Source organism: Carassius carassius, chromosome 4, assembly GCF_963082965.1.
Source record: "Carassius carassius chromosome 4, fCarCar2.1, whole genome shotgun sequence".
NCBI lineage: Eukaryota > Metazoa > Chordata > Actinopteri > Cypriniformes > Cyprinidae > Carassius > Carassius carassius.
Window position 1 is genome coordinate 30,536,876 of NC_081758.1, and position 15,297 is coordinate 30,552,172.

General features: G+C 39.5%; 1 protein-coding gene across 2 annotated transcripts in view; it reads right to left on the minus strand.

The window, feature by feature from the left end:
• The window catches only part of LOC132139748 (netrin receptor UNC5D-like), a 209,187-nt gene that overhangs the window by 59,295 nt on the left and 134,595 nt on the right, over positions 1-15,297 (minus strand). The gene's annotated exons all lie outside the window — the stretch shown is intronic.

Here is a 15,297-nt window from a genome sequence, read left to right on the forward strand (position 1 = left end):
CGGATTCACCACAGCGGCGAGGGATCTTCAGCAGAGCGTCCCTCCTCCTCCCGGGCTTCGGCACCACTGTAACGATACAACCTTCATAATCATCGGGAAGGAGGAGGCGGGAACTGGCGGACAATCAACTGAAACTTTAATACTCAAAATAAACACAAAACAGCGCAACAGCCCCTCGCGGATGACTGTTGCGCACAAATAAAAAGCAAACACAAAATAAAGTCCAGGCCTGGTCCTCTCTCGTCTGTCACTGTCGTCGCTCCGGTTTTATATCCCTCCATCTCCTCCGTGGGACTCGAGACTGGCGGGTCGAGCAGGTGTCGCTCATTTCCCAATCACTCCACCGGCCTCGCTCCTGTTCCCACGTCTCTCGGCCCCGCCCCACTCGTCACAATTATGTTCACTGCTGTGTGTGTGCACTTTGGATGGGTTAAAAGCAGAGCACGAATTCCAAGTATGGGTCACCATACTTGGCTGTGTGTCACATCACTTTCGTCACTATTGAAAAGCTTATTATTGATATTCAATGAATGTTGTGTTTGCCAAATCAAACAGTCCAAGAAGTTAAGGAAGATGTTGAGTTTCAGACTGAAAAGTAGCAATGCAATTTGCTGATTACTTTTAAAATATAAAGGGTCAAATTCACTTAACCAAAGTGTTTTGTGTTTTGTCCAGGCCACTGAGGATGCAGAAAATTAAATCCCAAACACAGTCATGGAGATTTACAAGATCCAAAGAGGAGATTGTACAGAAGACATCGGAGTTGTGATCGAGGGCATTAAGGTTTTGAGCAACCTAGACTGCGTGATCCTGGCATTCATCAATCGGTCTCATGTATGCTTTTGATCTTAGTTTTCCTCAAAACCTCAAGTACACCTTCCAGGTTTATCCAGAAAACCTAATGAACTTTGACGGACTTGAATGCAAAGATCCTGCAACTCAAAATCAAGCTGTTTGCATGAGATGTGCAATAATGTGAATAATTTGAAAATACATGCAGGCGCACACACACAAAAAAGTACATTTCCTTTTTATACATTCTTACATGCTTTTTCTTACACACTTTTTGTGTATTTCTAATTAGTCATTTATGTCTTTTTAGGGATAGTTCACCCAAAAATGAATATTGTCATCATTTACAGATCCTGGGGTTGTTCCAAACCTGTATAAATGTCTTTATTCTGTTGAACACAAAAGGAAGATGTGTTAAAGAATATGGGAAACTGAACTGTTCTGGGCCACCATTGATTTCCATAGTTGTTGTTTTTTTCTTCCTACTATGGAAGTCAGTGGTGGCCCAGAACTTTTCAGTTTCCCATATTCTTTAACATATATCTTCCTTTGTGTTCAACAGAATAAAGACATTTGTACATGTTTGGAACAACCTGAGGATGAGTAAATGATGAAAAATTTTTAATTTATCCCTTTTAAAGTTCACCCAGATATTAAAATTATGTCACCCTCATGTTGTTCCAAACCAATAAGACCTCTGTTTATCTTTGGAACACAGTTTAAGATATTTTAGATTTAGTCCGAGAGCTCTCAGTCCCTCCATTGAAACTGTGTGTACGGTCTACTGTCCATGTCCAGAAAGGTAAGAAAAACATCATCAAAGTAGTCCATGTGACATCAGAGGGTCAGTTAGAATTTTTTGAAGCATCGAAAATACATTTTGGTCCAAAAATAGCAAAAACTACGACTTTATTCAGCATTGTCTTCTCTTCCGGGTCTGTTGTGAGCGCGTTGTATGTATTTTCGATGCTTCAACAAATTCTAACTGACCCTCTGATGTCACATGGACTACTTTGATGATGTTTTTATTACCTTTCTGGACATGGACAGTATACCGTACAAACAGCTTCAATGGGGGGACAGAAAGCTCTCGGACTAAATCTAAAATATCTTAAACTGTGTTCCAAAGATAAACAGAGGTCTTATTGGTTTGGAACAACATGAGGGTGTTTTTGACTTTATAATTCCATAAACTGTTAATGTGCTACAAAGGCTGGAAAAAAGGCTTTAAAATGTGTATTTGCATTTTTCTAAGTACTTTTCACATTAACACATCTAAATAAAAATCTCAATCAAGATTTGTCTCTTGCCTTTATGGGGTGCAAAAGAAGGATTTCCTAATTTCAATTTTTTTTTCAATGAAATGTTTTAAGTTTAAAAAGCATAAAACTAATTTTATAAATGTATCCATTTCATCTTAACTACTTGGTCAAAATTGAGTTGGACCAACTCACTTAAGTTGGTCAAAATTGAGTTGGACCAACTCACTTAAGTTGGTCAATATTGAGTTGGACCAACTTGATTACATTTCATTACATGAATTAGTTTTTTATGAGTTGGGTCTACACATATTTATTGGATGGAAATCCTGCCCTCAATTAAATTGAGTTTGTCCAATGAGTTATTTTTTTGAGTGCACGCTTTTGATGACTCTTATCTGACTCACATGTGGTCTCGGAGTCTTCATTAATGAGCTCATGAGTTGAATCAATTGGTTTATGATTAGGGAGACATTTAAAATGTGCAGTGTTGGGGGTTCTCCAGGACCCCCAAGAGTTGAATTGCAAGTCACCCCTAGTGGAAGAGTGTGAGTTCTACACTTCAGAATCTCATTTGCCTTTTGTCAATGACCAAGATGGTCAGGACAAGGCTTAACTATGTCAGTAATCTAATTTTATTTATTTATTTATATTTCAGATTTTGGTCTCCTCAAAGCTTTATTTATTATTAGTTAAGTATGTGCTTCTAGTGCTCTGTGTACAACGTACTGTTAGATGAAAAGTCTTATAAGATCTGTGTATGGTTGTATGAGTGACAGCAAGACAATAGGTGTGCTACATCAATAAGAGCTTAAGTTTGCAATACTAAAATAAATGCATCTGAGATCCTAATAAGACATTTAGATCAGTGACATATAGTTCTGACAGCACAGAATATGAAAAGCAGCACTCAAGAAGAATCACAGTTTTAATTTCACAATAGACATTTGCAACATTTGCAAGTCATTTTTAATACGCTTTACATCGGATAATGCTTGACTAGCTAGACTCAAAGAAAGCTGCTTACATTCCATGACAGCCACAGGGAATGACTTTAGTAGTATTTAAGTGTTTGAACTGACTTAGAACAGAACATGGCACAGCGAGAACGGTGTAATGTTTCATTCCATGTGATTATTGCAAAGGCTTCCAGCAATTGATTTGTAGCTTTTGTCTCACCTGCTGTAGCGGAGAGAGATTATTTCAGCACCATGGAGAGTGACAACCAATGGAGAACCAGCAAGTGGAGCTGCTGCAGTCATACAGTATTTATTGTATTCCAAGTCAAATTTTTTCTGTTTCCACTTTGGTGAAAATTTGGACAGAACAGTAAATTCAATTAAAGTACTTAAAATAATGGCATCTTAGCACCTAAACAACCAGCAGGACTGAAAGTAAACACGATATTTACCTCATTATCCTTTTCCTGAATGACTGAATCTCAAAATAATTTCAATTGTGACATCAGTGTGGCATGCTATACTTAAATTAAGCATGAGATTAATTTCATATGAATTAACAGACCTAAAGGAAAATTAAAACTTTTATAGAATTATTTGTCATATACAGAAGTACAATGCTGATACATGCTAAAGAAAACCTTAGATTTTTGAGCCACACAGATTTTTTAATGTAAGTTCTGTAAAGAAAATATCTGAACATCTTAGGAAATTAAATTGCACAATTGTTGTTTAAAAAAGGGTTTGTCTAAAACTGCCACTGGTAACTCCATCTGAAATAAATGAATTGAAATATAAATAAAAATATAAACAAATTGATATATAAATGAATGACAATGCACATATAATTAAATTAAATGACAAAATAATTAATACAAATAAATTAAATCATTAGAAACAAACAAAAAACAAATAAATATATGTATTTATTTTTATATACACACATTCATTTAACCAATTTTTCTTACTATCAGCAGATATTCAAACAAGGAGCTACAACCCAATTGTGCCCTTGAACAGAGTATTTAACCCTAGCTTGCTTCAGGGGGATTTTCCACATAATAAGAGTTACTTTGAACAAAAGCATCTGTTAAATGACCACTTGCATTACTAATGTGGACATTTACTGGATGGGATTCCAAAGGTTGCGTTCTTCTCTGTGGGTAACAGGTCATTTCTCAACTAACTTACATAACATTGGTGTGACCTCCTCCGAATGACTCATCTCACTGTGTGCATGTGTGTGTTCTTGAGCTCACAGAGGCAAATGTGACACTTAGCTCAAGGGGTAGAAACTTAATAGCACATTAATGTCATCCTCCATCACACGCTCATGTACTCCCCACCCGGTCTGCAATGTCTGTGTGGCAGCTCCCTCCAGCATAACTCCAAATAAATAATTATCATAACAGCCACACCACAAAGTGCTATTAAAGCGATGAAGGGAAGACTTCAAGTATTCAAAAAAAAAATGAACTGAAAGACATAAATATGCACAACATATTCATGCCAGTTTCTGAAATAACCCTATTGCATTCAAGGTTTGAACTCATTTACTTACTACTCTTTCCTGATGAACAATTACAGATCTTTGAACTGTCTTCTCAGTCTTAAGCGAGGTCAGAAATTATAAAACACAGCTAGTTAGAGTAACATGTCCATTAGGTCACCGTTTTAAGGTTTGGCAGCAATTAAAAATGTAACCGCTTTGCTCACGAATGTTAATGACACACTGTTTAGTCCTAAGTGATTTGTTAAAAGGTAGGAATCGATAAGCAGCTCTTAGATAGGATTACCCCTTGTTGGCAGAGTCTTTTACTTGGTCTTAAAGTTGTCTTCGCCAAAAATCAAAACTCTTAAAACACAATTAACTCACAAAAAGGAAGCACTAACTAGCTTTGTCCATGCTATTAAATAATCTAACAAACAGTCTGAAACATGAAAAGGACAGGTTTAGCAAATCTAATTTAAACTTGTGATTTCACATAACATTTTCCAAACTTACTAATTTTCAAAAGAAAAAAGTAAAAACAAACAAAAAAAACGTCCCGTTGTGCTCCAACTTTACTTGCAGTGGTCAGTTGGCTCCTCTTCTGTGACAGAAAGCTGGACTGAGCTACATGAGCTACAAATGCCCTGAAGCTTTGCTGTGTGCAATCACTGCAATCACTCTGAGACAGAGGAGAGAATAAATTAGTATAAATAACAGAAGCGACAAAGTAACAGGATTGGTGCTTAACAGCACTCGTAGTACTAAATAAAATACTTCAAACTTTACAATTAAACTTTTTTTAATGCGGAAAAATGCCTCAAATCTGAACAAGTCAGAAAGAGAACAATATAACAAGCAAATTGAGTAAAAGAAATGTCTCGGTTACGTATGATAACCCTCGTTCCCTGAAGGAGAGAATGGAGACGCCACATCGGTGACTGACGAAAATGGGATATCACTTCGATAGACCAATCTACTTCAAGTGTAAACTAAACGAAACAATGCACATTGGCATGCAATTGTTGCATCCAGCTGCCGCTGATCACAGCCTGAGTATAAGAATGCAACAGGTGCAATGCATACCAGGTTTTCGCTGAGGAGCCGAGCCGGAGACCCGGCAGCTGAATGGCGGTCCCATCTTTCCCTAGGGAGGTCTCGGGAGCAAATACACATATAGCATCCATTTAGGCGTACTGTATATGGAAAAATTTGAGGTGATTAAAACCCTCTTGGGAAGGCAGAAGTCTGCCGGGGAAACGGGTCCAGACAATCTAAGTATTGTTCCTCTTCAGCTAATCATTAACTCAGTTCAGATCGCAGATGGGATGAAATAGGCTCTTATAATTCCTTTGGCAGAAGTAGCCGATACTGCATTTATTGGTGTGACTGTTCACCAAGGTCCTACATCTGCGACAATGTCTCTATTCCCATGGTCCATGTCCTTGTGGAGATTGTAAGAGTGCCATCTTCTCCAGTTCCACTATCATCTCCTTTTTTGTAGTTGTAAATAAATTATCTGTTCTCAAATATTTATTTGCTGACATCACGACTGCTTCTCCGAAAAGCTGCTTCTTCTTCGGCTTTTGCCTTGATACTGTGGGTTACACCAGCAACATGCCTGTGGACACTGCAAACTAGCGGTCTGCATGTTTAATATGGCGACACAGAAGTATAAATGAAAAACTACGCATAGCCTATGTAGGTCCGACACAGAAGTATAAATCAGCCCAAAAATGAAAATTTGCACATCATTTACTCAACCTCATTTCATCCAGGATGTAGATGAGGTTGTTTATTCATTGGAACAGATTTGAATGTGATGAGATAATTTGGATTTGAAGTAAGAAGACAACAGGGAATGAACTTTATAATGGTGGCATTACTATTATACTGGCATTATTATGAACTCTTATTTTGGTTATTTTTAGTGATGTTTAAACTCAAAATACCTTGATGTTTTCATCAGCTGTTTGAACTCTCATTCTGACAATACCCATTCACTGCAGAGGATCGATTGGTGAGCAAATGATGTAATCCTACATTTCTCCAAATCTGTTTAAATAAAAAAAACTAACTCACCTACATCTTGGATGGCCTGAGGGTGAGTACATTTTTAGTTATTTTCATTTTTGGATTAACTATTTAAAGCAGAAATTAAATAGCTTTCTTTTGAATCATAAACACCACAAGGCAAAGAAAAGAAAAGCATGCAGACACAGTGCCAGAGGAAAGATCTTATCATTGTTAGTTTGTCACTGCTGCCTGGTCGCCAGGACTCAAGGCCTTCACTTCAGGTATGACGGGGACACAAAGAGTCCATTATTGGGTCTAGGCAGCATCTGCGCCCTCTATAGTGTTTGGAACTTGCCTTGATCTGGCTCTTTCTATTTGCCTCTAATCTATAGACAGGAAGCAAAATTCTCATATAGTTTCTGGTCACATTCAATATGATTATTTCTCCACCTACACTTGTTTTTTTGTATTTTTTATTTTTTTAACCACAATCCACAGGTTATAATCCTAAATGGAATAGTCTGTGGGCCTTATTTGTGTGCTGCTGCATAGAAGTTTCAGCTTGTCATTTATCAGTAATGGACAATAATAGAAGCACAGCAAACAGTGCAGCAGTCGTTTCTTTGGCAAAGCTGTGATAAATGACTAAGCGGAGGATGATTTTTCATAAGATGGTTATGCTCTATAACTGTCCTCATGGGTTGATATTGCAGAGCTTGGAACAAATCAAATCTGAGGTAGTGCTCCAGAATGGGGTTCGTCAAACACCTTTGAAAATTTCAGATATCTTCCCAAGTCAACACTGAAGAATAAAAGGAAAAATTCTACAAGTATTTATATATTGTTTCCAAAGCAGTATTAATGCTCATGTCAGAAGAAAAGCATGCATCTTGCTGTTTTACCAGTCACTGCAAGACCAGCATAAATGAGGTCCTTTTCAACTCCTGCTGAGCTATAATTCAACCGAGCAAATTATTGAAGCACCAGGGAAGCTCAGTAACTAGTCTCATAAACCACATTCATCACTTTAAGGGTTGGATTATTAAGGCATTCAGTACGTCAGCAACTGATTTGCTGAGGCAAAAACCATAAGAGAGCATATCATTAGCTGATGTATTAAACATGTTTCTGTCACCGATTATGACACTAATGCACAAAAATATTACATTGCATTGATAAATCCATCCATCCATTCATGGAATTTTGGTAATAATGGAATTCACAGCAAATTCTCAAGCAACCTCAATGACACCATGTTTGCCCACAAACAGAAATAGAAGGTGGCATAATCACTTAGCTTCTGTCATGAATCTGGTCAATGAACTTACATCCGATCACCACCACTTCATATCCCATCATCCATTGCACTAATTGCACACAGCACTCATTGTACACAGCTGGAACAAATCACATATTCACTATAACACTCACTCAGATCCCTTTCAAACTGCTGTGTATTGTTCTGCATTTATCACTACCCAAGTGTTAGCTGTTTTACTGAGCCATTCCTTGTTTCTCTGTTCCAGTTCAGTCTCTGTCCAGTCTTTTTGTGTTGCCTTGTTGTCTGTTCCCTGACCTTCTTCCTGTTTATATAGGCTTACCCTTTAGTCAAGCCCTCTGGATACTGTTCGCCAATCGAAGACCCATGCTAGCCCTAGGAATATTCTTTGTCTTGCCTGTGCCAAACCTGTTTGCTGTTGTTCCACCCTGCCTGTGTTTTTGACCTTGTTTTTTAATAAAGCTTGCACATGGATCAGCACGCCTCTCGTCTCGTCAGCCCAGTTACAGAATACATGGCCAAACAAGGATCCAGCAGCTTAACATGTGGACATTTGCCAGGTATGGACACTGCAAAACTATTATTAGCCTTAAAGCAGGGCATACCCCCGTTTGAAGACTATATTCAAGAGTCTCTGGATATTGCGTGTTATTCTGATTTGCCAGACTGTGTACTGATAGACTTTTTCTGTGATGGAGTAAATAAACCTTTAAAGTCACAATTAATCTGTGAAGGTCCCCGCTCATCTCTCGCTCAGTTTATGGATTATGCTTTGTTGACTGTTGGCTCTTTGTTTACAGTGGGTGTCACGGAGGAAGAACGCGACACTGTGTCTGACAGAAATGCCGGATGTACTAGAGCACGGTCACAAAATGGCAGACACAACAGCGCCTCCTCATATTACAACTTCCATTCCTGAGTCAAGTCAAGTCACGGCTGACCTTCACAGGTCAAGTCAAGTCACGGCTGACCTTCATGAGTCAAGTCAAGTCACAGCTGATCTTTCTGAATCACGTCACAGCGCAGCTGCTCATCCGAGTCACGTCGCAGCACAGCTGATCGTCCCGAGTCATGTAACAGTGCAGCTGATTGACACGTCACAGTGCAGCTGATTGTCCCGAGCTAGGGCTGGGATAAACGATTATTTTTTAAACGATTAATCTAGCGAATATTTTTTCGATTCATCGATTAATCTAACGATTAATTTTTCAGACCGATTCGATTTCGATTATCTCCCCATTAATTGACTACTAACAATTTATACATGTTGATTTACATATCTGAATGGAAAAAACATGAATTCCTTAACATTGCAATATATGTGTATTGCTCTTAATTGACTACTAACAATTTATACATGTTGATTTACATATCTGAATGAAAAAAACATGAATTCCTTAACATTGAAATATATGTTTATTGCTCTTAAAATTACAAAATAAAAGACTGACTAAGAATGCATTACTTTGCACTTGTACAGAGATAGCATTCAATAAAACCTTGAAGCCTTGAAAACACATAGCTTACTGAAACAAGCTTACTGAACATATAGGGCCTAGCTTACTGAAAAAAAGTTCTTCTTTCAGATGAAAATAACAACAACTTGATGTCTTGCATTCAATAAAAAAGTTCACCCAAAATACTTGTTTAGAGCAATTGAAAGAATAAAGTAACCAATGTAAACTTTAGGGCTTTAAGCTAATACAGAGAGTGCTTTTCCAAAAAATAAAACATAAAAATGAACAGTGGGAGCCAGCAGCCTGTCATGTAGAAAAATAAAATCTCCGAATGCTCCACGTGAAACATTTGCGTTCCGCCCTTTTTCTATCGTGTCTAATGATTTTGGTTAATATGCACGAGAGAGAGAGAAAGAGAGAGAGAGAGAGAGAGAGAGAGAGCGAGCAAGACAGTGCTCGTGTAGTTTGAAGACTGTGAGTGCGCGAGCGCGCGTGAAACTTGGGTGTTTCGCCCTTTTTCTATCGTGTTTAATGATTTTGATTAATATGCACGAGGGAGAGAGAGAGCAAGAAGCGATCGTGTTGTTTGAAGACTGTGAGTGCGCGCGCACAGCCGGGGCTCTCTCTCGTACGCGCCCTGTCAGGCGCAGCACAGTCATTCTACTCCACATCACTCACCGATCAAATAAGGCTTTGACAGCTGCCAAAAAAAAGATCAATGCAGAAAAACCCCTGGATTGGTTATATAACGTTGGACAGAATGTTGATCCAGCCATCGCGTATATTCAGCGCACATAAGGTAAACGTTTTGCAAACGTTTTTTAGAGAAATAAAAACAGGTCGACGAATTGATGCGCATATTTTGCGTCGACGTATTTGTCGACGTCATCGATGACCTCGACGCATTGTCCCAGCCCTATCCCGAGCCCTATCACGTCTCGTCTGTTCATCCGGGGTCCTGTCCCTTCCTGTCAGCTGCACCCAGATCTTCGAGGTCAGTTCTTCAGTCTCCCAGACTGGCATCCAGCATGAAGGATCCACTGCTGGTGGCAGAACGTGCATCTGATATCCCAGAACCCATTCATTTTAGCCCTCCTGTTCTTGAACTTATTCCCCTGTCTGTTGCTTTATGGAGTGTTTGGGCTGCATACACCATGACAGGGACTCGTGAAACAGTGGCACCTACTATGATGTTTCCAGAGGTTGCGGCTGATGCTGCAGAACCTCCCAAGGTAATGGCTCATATATATATATATATATATATATAAAACTTGCTCATGGATCTGCATGCCTCTCGTTTTGTCAGCCCCATTACAGCTTCACATTATTATTTTAACAATAATTAACAACTTGGCTCATAAAAATTTCCATTTTGTGTGCCGAAAAAAATAAAGAGAAATTTTGGGGTAGGGCTTTTAAAATGTTTTTGAAAGTCTCTTACATACGCTTACAAAGGCTGCATCTATTTGATCAAAAATCTGTAGTGCATAAAGCACTATAGAAATAAAGGGGTTATTTTGTGATAATATCTAGCTGATTGCATATTATCCCATTTAATCAAATAGCTTCATAATATTTAAACACAAAAATGGACAAGAAATAATGATTTGAAAAGACAAAGATTGAGTGATACAAAAAACAAATACATACAGGAAATCAGTTGCTTGGAACTACAGACAATTACACAGTCATTATTCAAAAACTATCTGACTGCAATTAGAGTTAAGTTTTGAATAAAGCCATGTAATAATGATTATTATAATGATATGGATGGGCCTAAATGCTTACCGTATTTTCCGGACTATAAGTCGCACTTTTTATCATAGTTTGGCTGGTCCTGCGACTTATAGTCAGGTGCGACTTATTTATCAAAATTAATTTGACATGAACTGAGAGAAATGAACTAAGAGAAAACATTACCATCTACAGCCGCCAGAGGGCGCTCTATGCTGCCAGAGATGCTGCTCAGTGCTCCTGTAGTCTACACTGAAAACATATAGCACCCTCTCGCGGCTGTAGATGGTAATGTTTTCTCTTGGTTCTTGGTTCTAAACAAATGCGAATTACAGTCCAGTGCCACTTATATATGTTTTTTTCCTCGTCATGACGTATTTTTGGACTGATGCGACTTATACTCAGGTGCGACTTATAGTCCGAAAAATACGGTAAGTCAAGTCACCTTTATTTATATAGCGCTTTAAACAAAATACACTGCGTCAAAGCAACTGAACAACATTCATTAGGAAAACAGTGTGTCAATAATGCAACATATTACATATGCTCTATAAAACTGACAATAATGGAGGACATTTTTCAGGATGGTTCTCATTAAATTGTCAATTTTTTGAGAGTGGCTCACTATAAAGGCTACCGTGGGCACATTAATTGTCAGTTCTTTCAATTCTGAAAATAGACTCTGGAAACTGTTTGACAGCAAAAGCGTTTGCACTTATGGAATGAAAGCAACAGTATAATTGTGCTGTAATAGGAACTTTATCTGCAATAAAACAGTTTCATTTATGACACGAGTAAATTAATAAAAATTAAAAAACGTTCTGACATTACATACATTTTCCATCTTATCCATATTGGTGCCTGGACCAATCCGAGAAGATTTTTAGAGAAATATCAGTTGATGTACCATGGGAAAACTTTAAATTAATTAAAGATTTAAGTTTGTCACCCAGTTGTTTATTTATGAAGAAGAAATCAGCTATATTTATCAGCTATAAATGTGACAGACCCTTCTACTGCCCTTCTGTTTACTATTTTCTGTTCACAACACAAGCCAGAATGAAAAACAAAACTGACTACATGATCTTAATTTGTTGCCACAATAGCAAACAAAATCCAAAAAATAAAAATAAAGCAAGAAATGACATGAATTGGCTTCTGTCCAACAGGTTTGGACTGGTACGTCTTGATCTTCACCTGTTCTAAACTCAAGGACAATGTGTTGCTGCTTATCTGTCCATCCATCTATCTTCTACCGCTTATCCAGGGCCGGGTCGCGGGGGCAGCAGTCTAAGCAGAGAACCCCAGACTTCCCTCTCCCTAGACACTTCCTCCAGCTCTTCTGGGGGGACACCGAGGCGTTCCCAGGCCAGCCGGGAGACATAGTCTCTCCAGCGTGTCCTAGGTCTCCCCCGGGGTCTCCTCCCAGTGGGACGCGCCCGGAACACCTTCCCGGGAAGGCGTCCAGGAGGCATCCGGAACAGATGCCCGAGCCACCTCAGCTGACCCCTCTCGATGTGGAGGAGCAGCGGCTCTACTCTGAGCTCCTCCCGGGTGACTGAGCTTCTCACCCTATCTCTAAGGGATCGCCCAGCCACCCTGCGGAGAAAGCACATTTCGGCCGCCTGTATCCGGGATCTTGTCCTTTCGGTCATGACCCAAAGCTCATGACCATAGGTGAGAGTAGGAACGTAGATTGACCGGTAAATCGAGAGCTTCGCCTTGCGGCTCAGCTCTTTCTTCACCACGACAGACCGGTACATCGACCGCATTACTGCAGAAGCTGCACTGATCCGTCTGTCAATCTCCCGTTCCATCCTTCCCTCACTCGTGAACAAGACCCCAAGATATTTAAACTCCTCCACTTGAGGCAGGAACTCTCCACCAACCTGAAGTGGGCAAGCCACCCTTTTCCGACTGAGGACCATGGCCTCGGATTTGGAGGTGCTGATTCTCATCCCAACCGCTTCACACTCGGCTGCAAACCGTCCCAGTGCATGCTGAAGGTCCTGGCTTGATGAGGCCAACACGACAACATCATCCGCAAAGAGCAGAGACGAAATTGTGTTGTCACCAAACCTGACCCCCTCCGGCCCCTGGCTGCGCCTAGAAATTCTGTCCATAAAAATCATGAACAGAACCGGCGACAAAGGGCAGCCCTGCCGGAGTCCAACACGCACCGGGAACAAGTCTGACTTACGGCTGGCAATACGAACCAAGCTCCTGCTCCGGTCATACAGGGACTGGATAGCCCTTAGCAAAGGGCCCCGGACCCCATACTCCCGGAGCACCCTCCACAGGCCGCCGCGAGGGACACAGTCGAATGCCTTCTCCAAATCCACAAAGCACATGTGGACTGGTTGGGCAAACTCCCATGAACCCTCCAGCACCCTGTAGAGGGTATAGAGCTGGTCCAGTGTTCCACGGCCTGGACGAAAACCACACTGTTCCTCCTGAATCCGAGGTTCTGCTTATCTGTATGCCTGGTAAATAAGAGATCTTATCTTCCGCTTGCGATGACACTGAAGACCCATGCTCTAATCAATAAAATCCAATTCCTTGTAGATTTTTGGCTCTGATTAGCGTCCATCTAATCCAATCCTCATTTTTGTCATCCATTATGGTGGCATGGTGGGGTGCTATAAAGGATGTTGTTATCACTGGTTATGAGTTTAGCACTGATGCTGGCAATGTGATTGGCCGAATGGAGACTTCCTCTGGCTGTTCTAATTGCAAATCCACTTGGGCCCAGACTGATACATTTCATCGCCTTGGCAACACTGCAGGCAGTGAACCTGGTAATGGGGGAAGTATATTCTCAAGGGAGGAAATTACTGCTTTCCATATTGTAGCTGGACAGAGCAAAAGGGGAGCACGGAATGGTGAGCAACCTGTCCTAAAATCTGCTGTAAATCTACTGTACAACAGATCGCAAGCTAGATAAAGAAACAAAACTTTTAGTGGAATGAGTATGACATTCAGAGCCTATTGGAAGCTATTTCACATATAAAATGCAACGGTTGAGGTTCTTCATTTAGGACCACTGAACCTGACTTGATTTGTAATGATGACGTCCTTTGTGGGAAATAGTATGATGAAACTGTGTGCAAGGATGTGTGAGATGCAAATGCTCAAGGGTACAGAAAAAAGGGGCAAGAAAACATGTTGCAATGTCTTGAGCATGTATGTACAGTATCGAGATGAAACTGAGATCAGCAAGCAGAAAATCTGTTATAAATCGACTGGGCAGATCACCAGATGAAATCACCACCAAAACAAAAAGTCAGCTCATTCTTTATTGTGGACAAAAAACACAGGAAAGCTGCAAGGTGCAGCTTGCCAGGCCGATTTCTGAGCATATTATCAATGTAAAAGCAGAAATTGAGACATCTTGAGATGTTCATTATTTAGCTATAACAATCCAGCACTGACTGAATACATCCATATCAGAATATGTATTTAAATAAATTCGCTGTTAAAGCAAATTTTTGTGACATAGCAAATCACATTGTTTGGCATTACATCTACAGAATGTGACATAGTGACAAGCAAGTTTGCCTAAACTTATCTGACTTTTCCCATATGTAGACGGGAAAATAATTTGTTGTGATTTTTCATTTTCTCATTATCAAGCCCTCAATAATTTCACAGCACAGCAATCACACAATAATGAACTTACAGAAGCAATTAACGGGCTATTCCTGGCACGTAGCTTTCTTGTGAGGGAAATGTCTTTGTGGACTAATAATAGTGTGCTTCAGAGAAGCTTGTGGATTAGGTTTTTATTTTTTGAAGTTGAAATCCTCTAATCATTGCACTGTTGAGTGTACCTCTGACAGTTCCTGTAATTCAGCCTAAATTGTGTTGGACATTATTGCAGCTGGCAAGTGGCCAAGGAAACATGAAATGAATGTTAAAGAACTTAAAACAATACAACATCTGACTTCAAAAGTAGATATTTTTAGTTATATTTTACTTATATTTTTATTCATTTTGTTCATATTTTTAGAGAAAATATGATTTTTAGCATATTTTAGCACTGATTAGTGTACACTTAATTATTTATATTCTACCAAAATCCTAACTGTACAAAGCACTGAATCCCAGTGAAGCTGAATAAGAAACAAGTGTGTAAAAAGGACCACAACATATCACAGTTCTAAACACAACAGCCATAGTAACCATAAAGAGCCTCAATGTTACTGTATCATGACAGACGTCAATATAATATTGCATTGACAAATCACCCCAACCATGAACTTTATTTATTCATGAGAATATCACATCGAGCATCTAAATCTCACCTGTAATG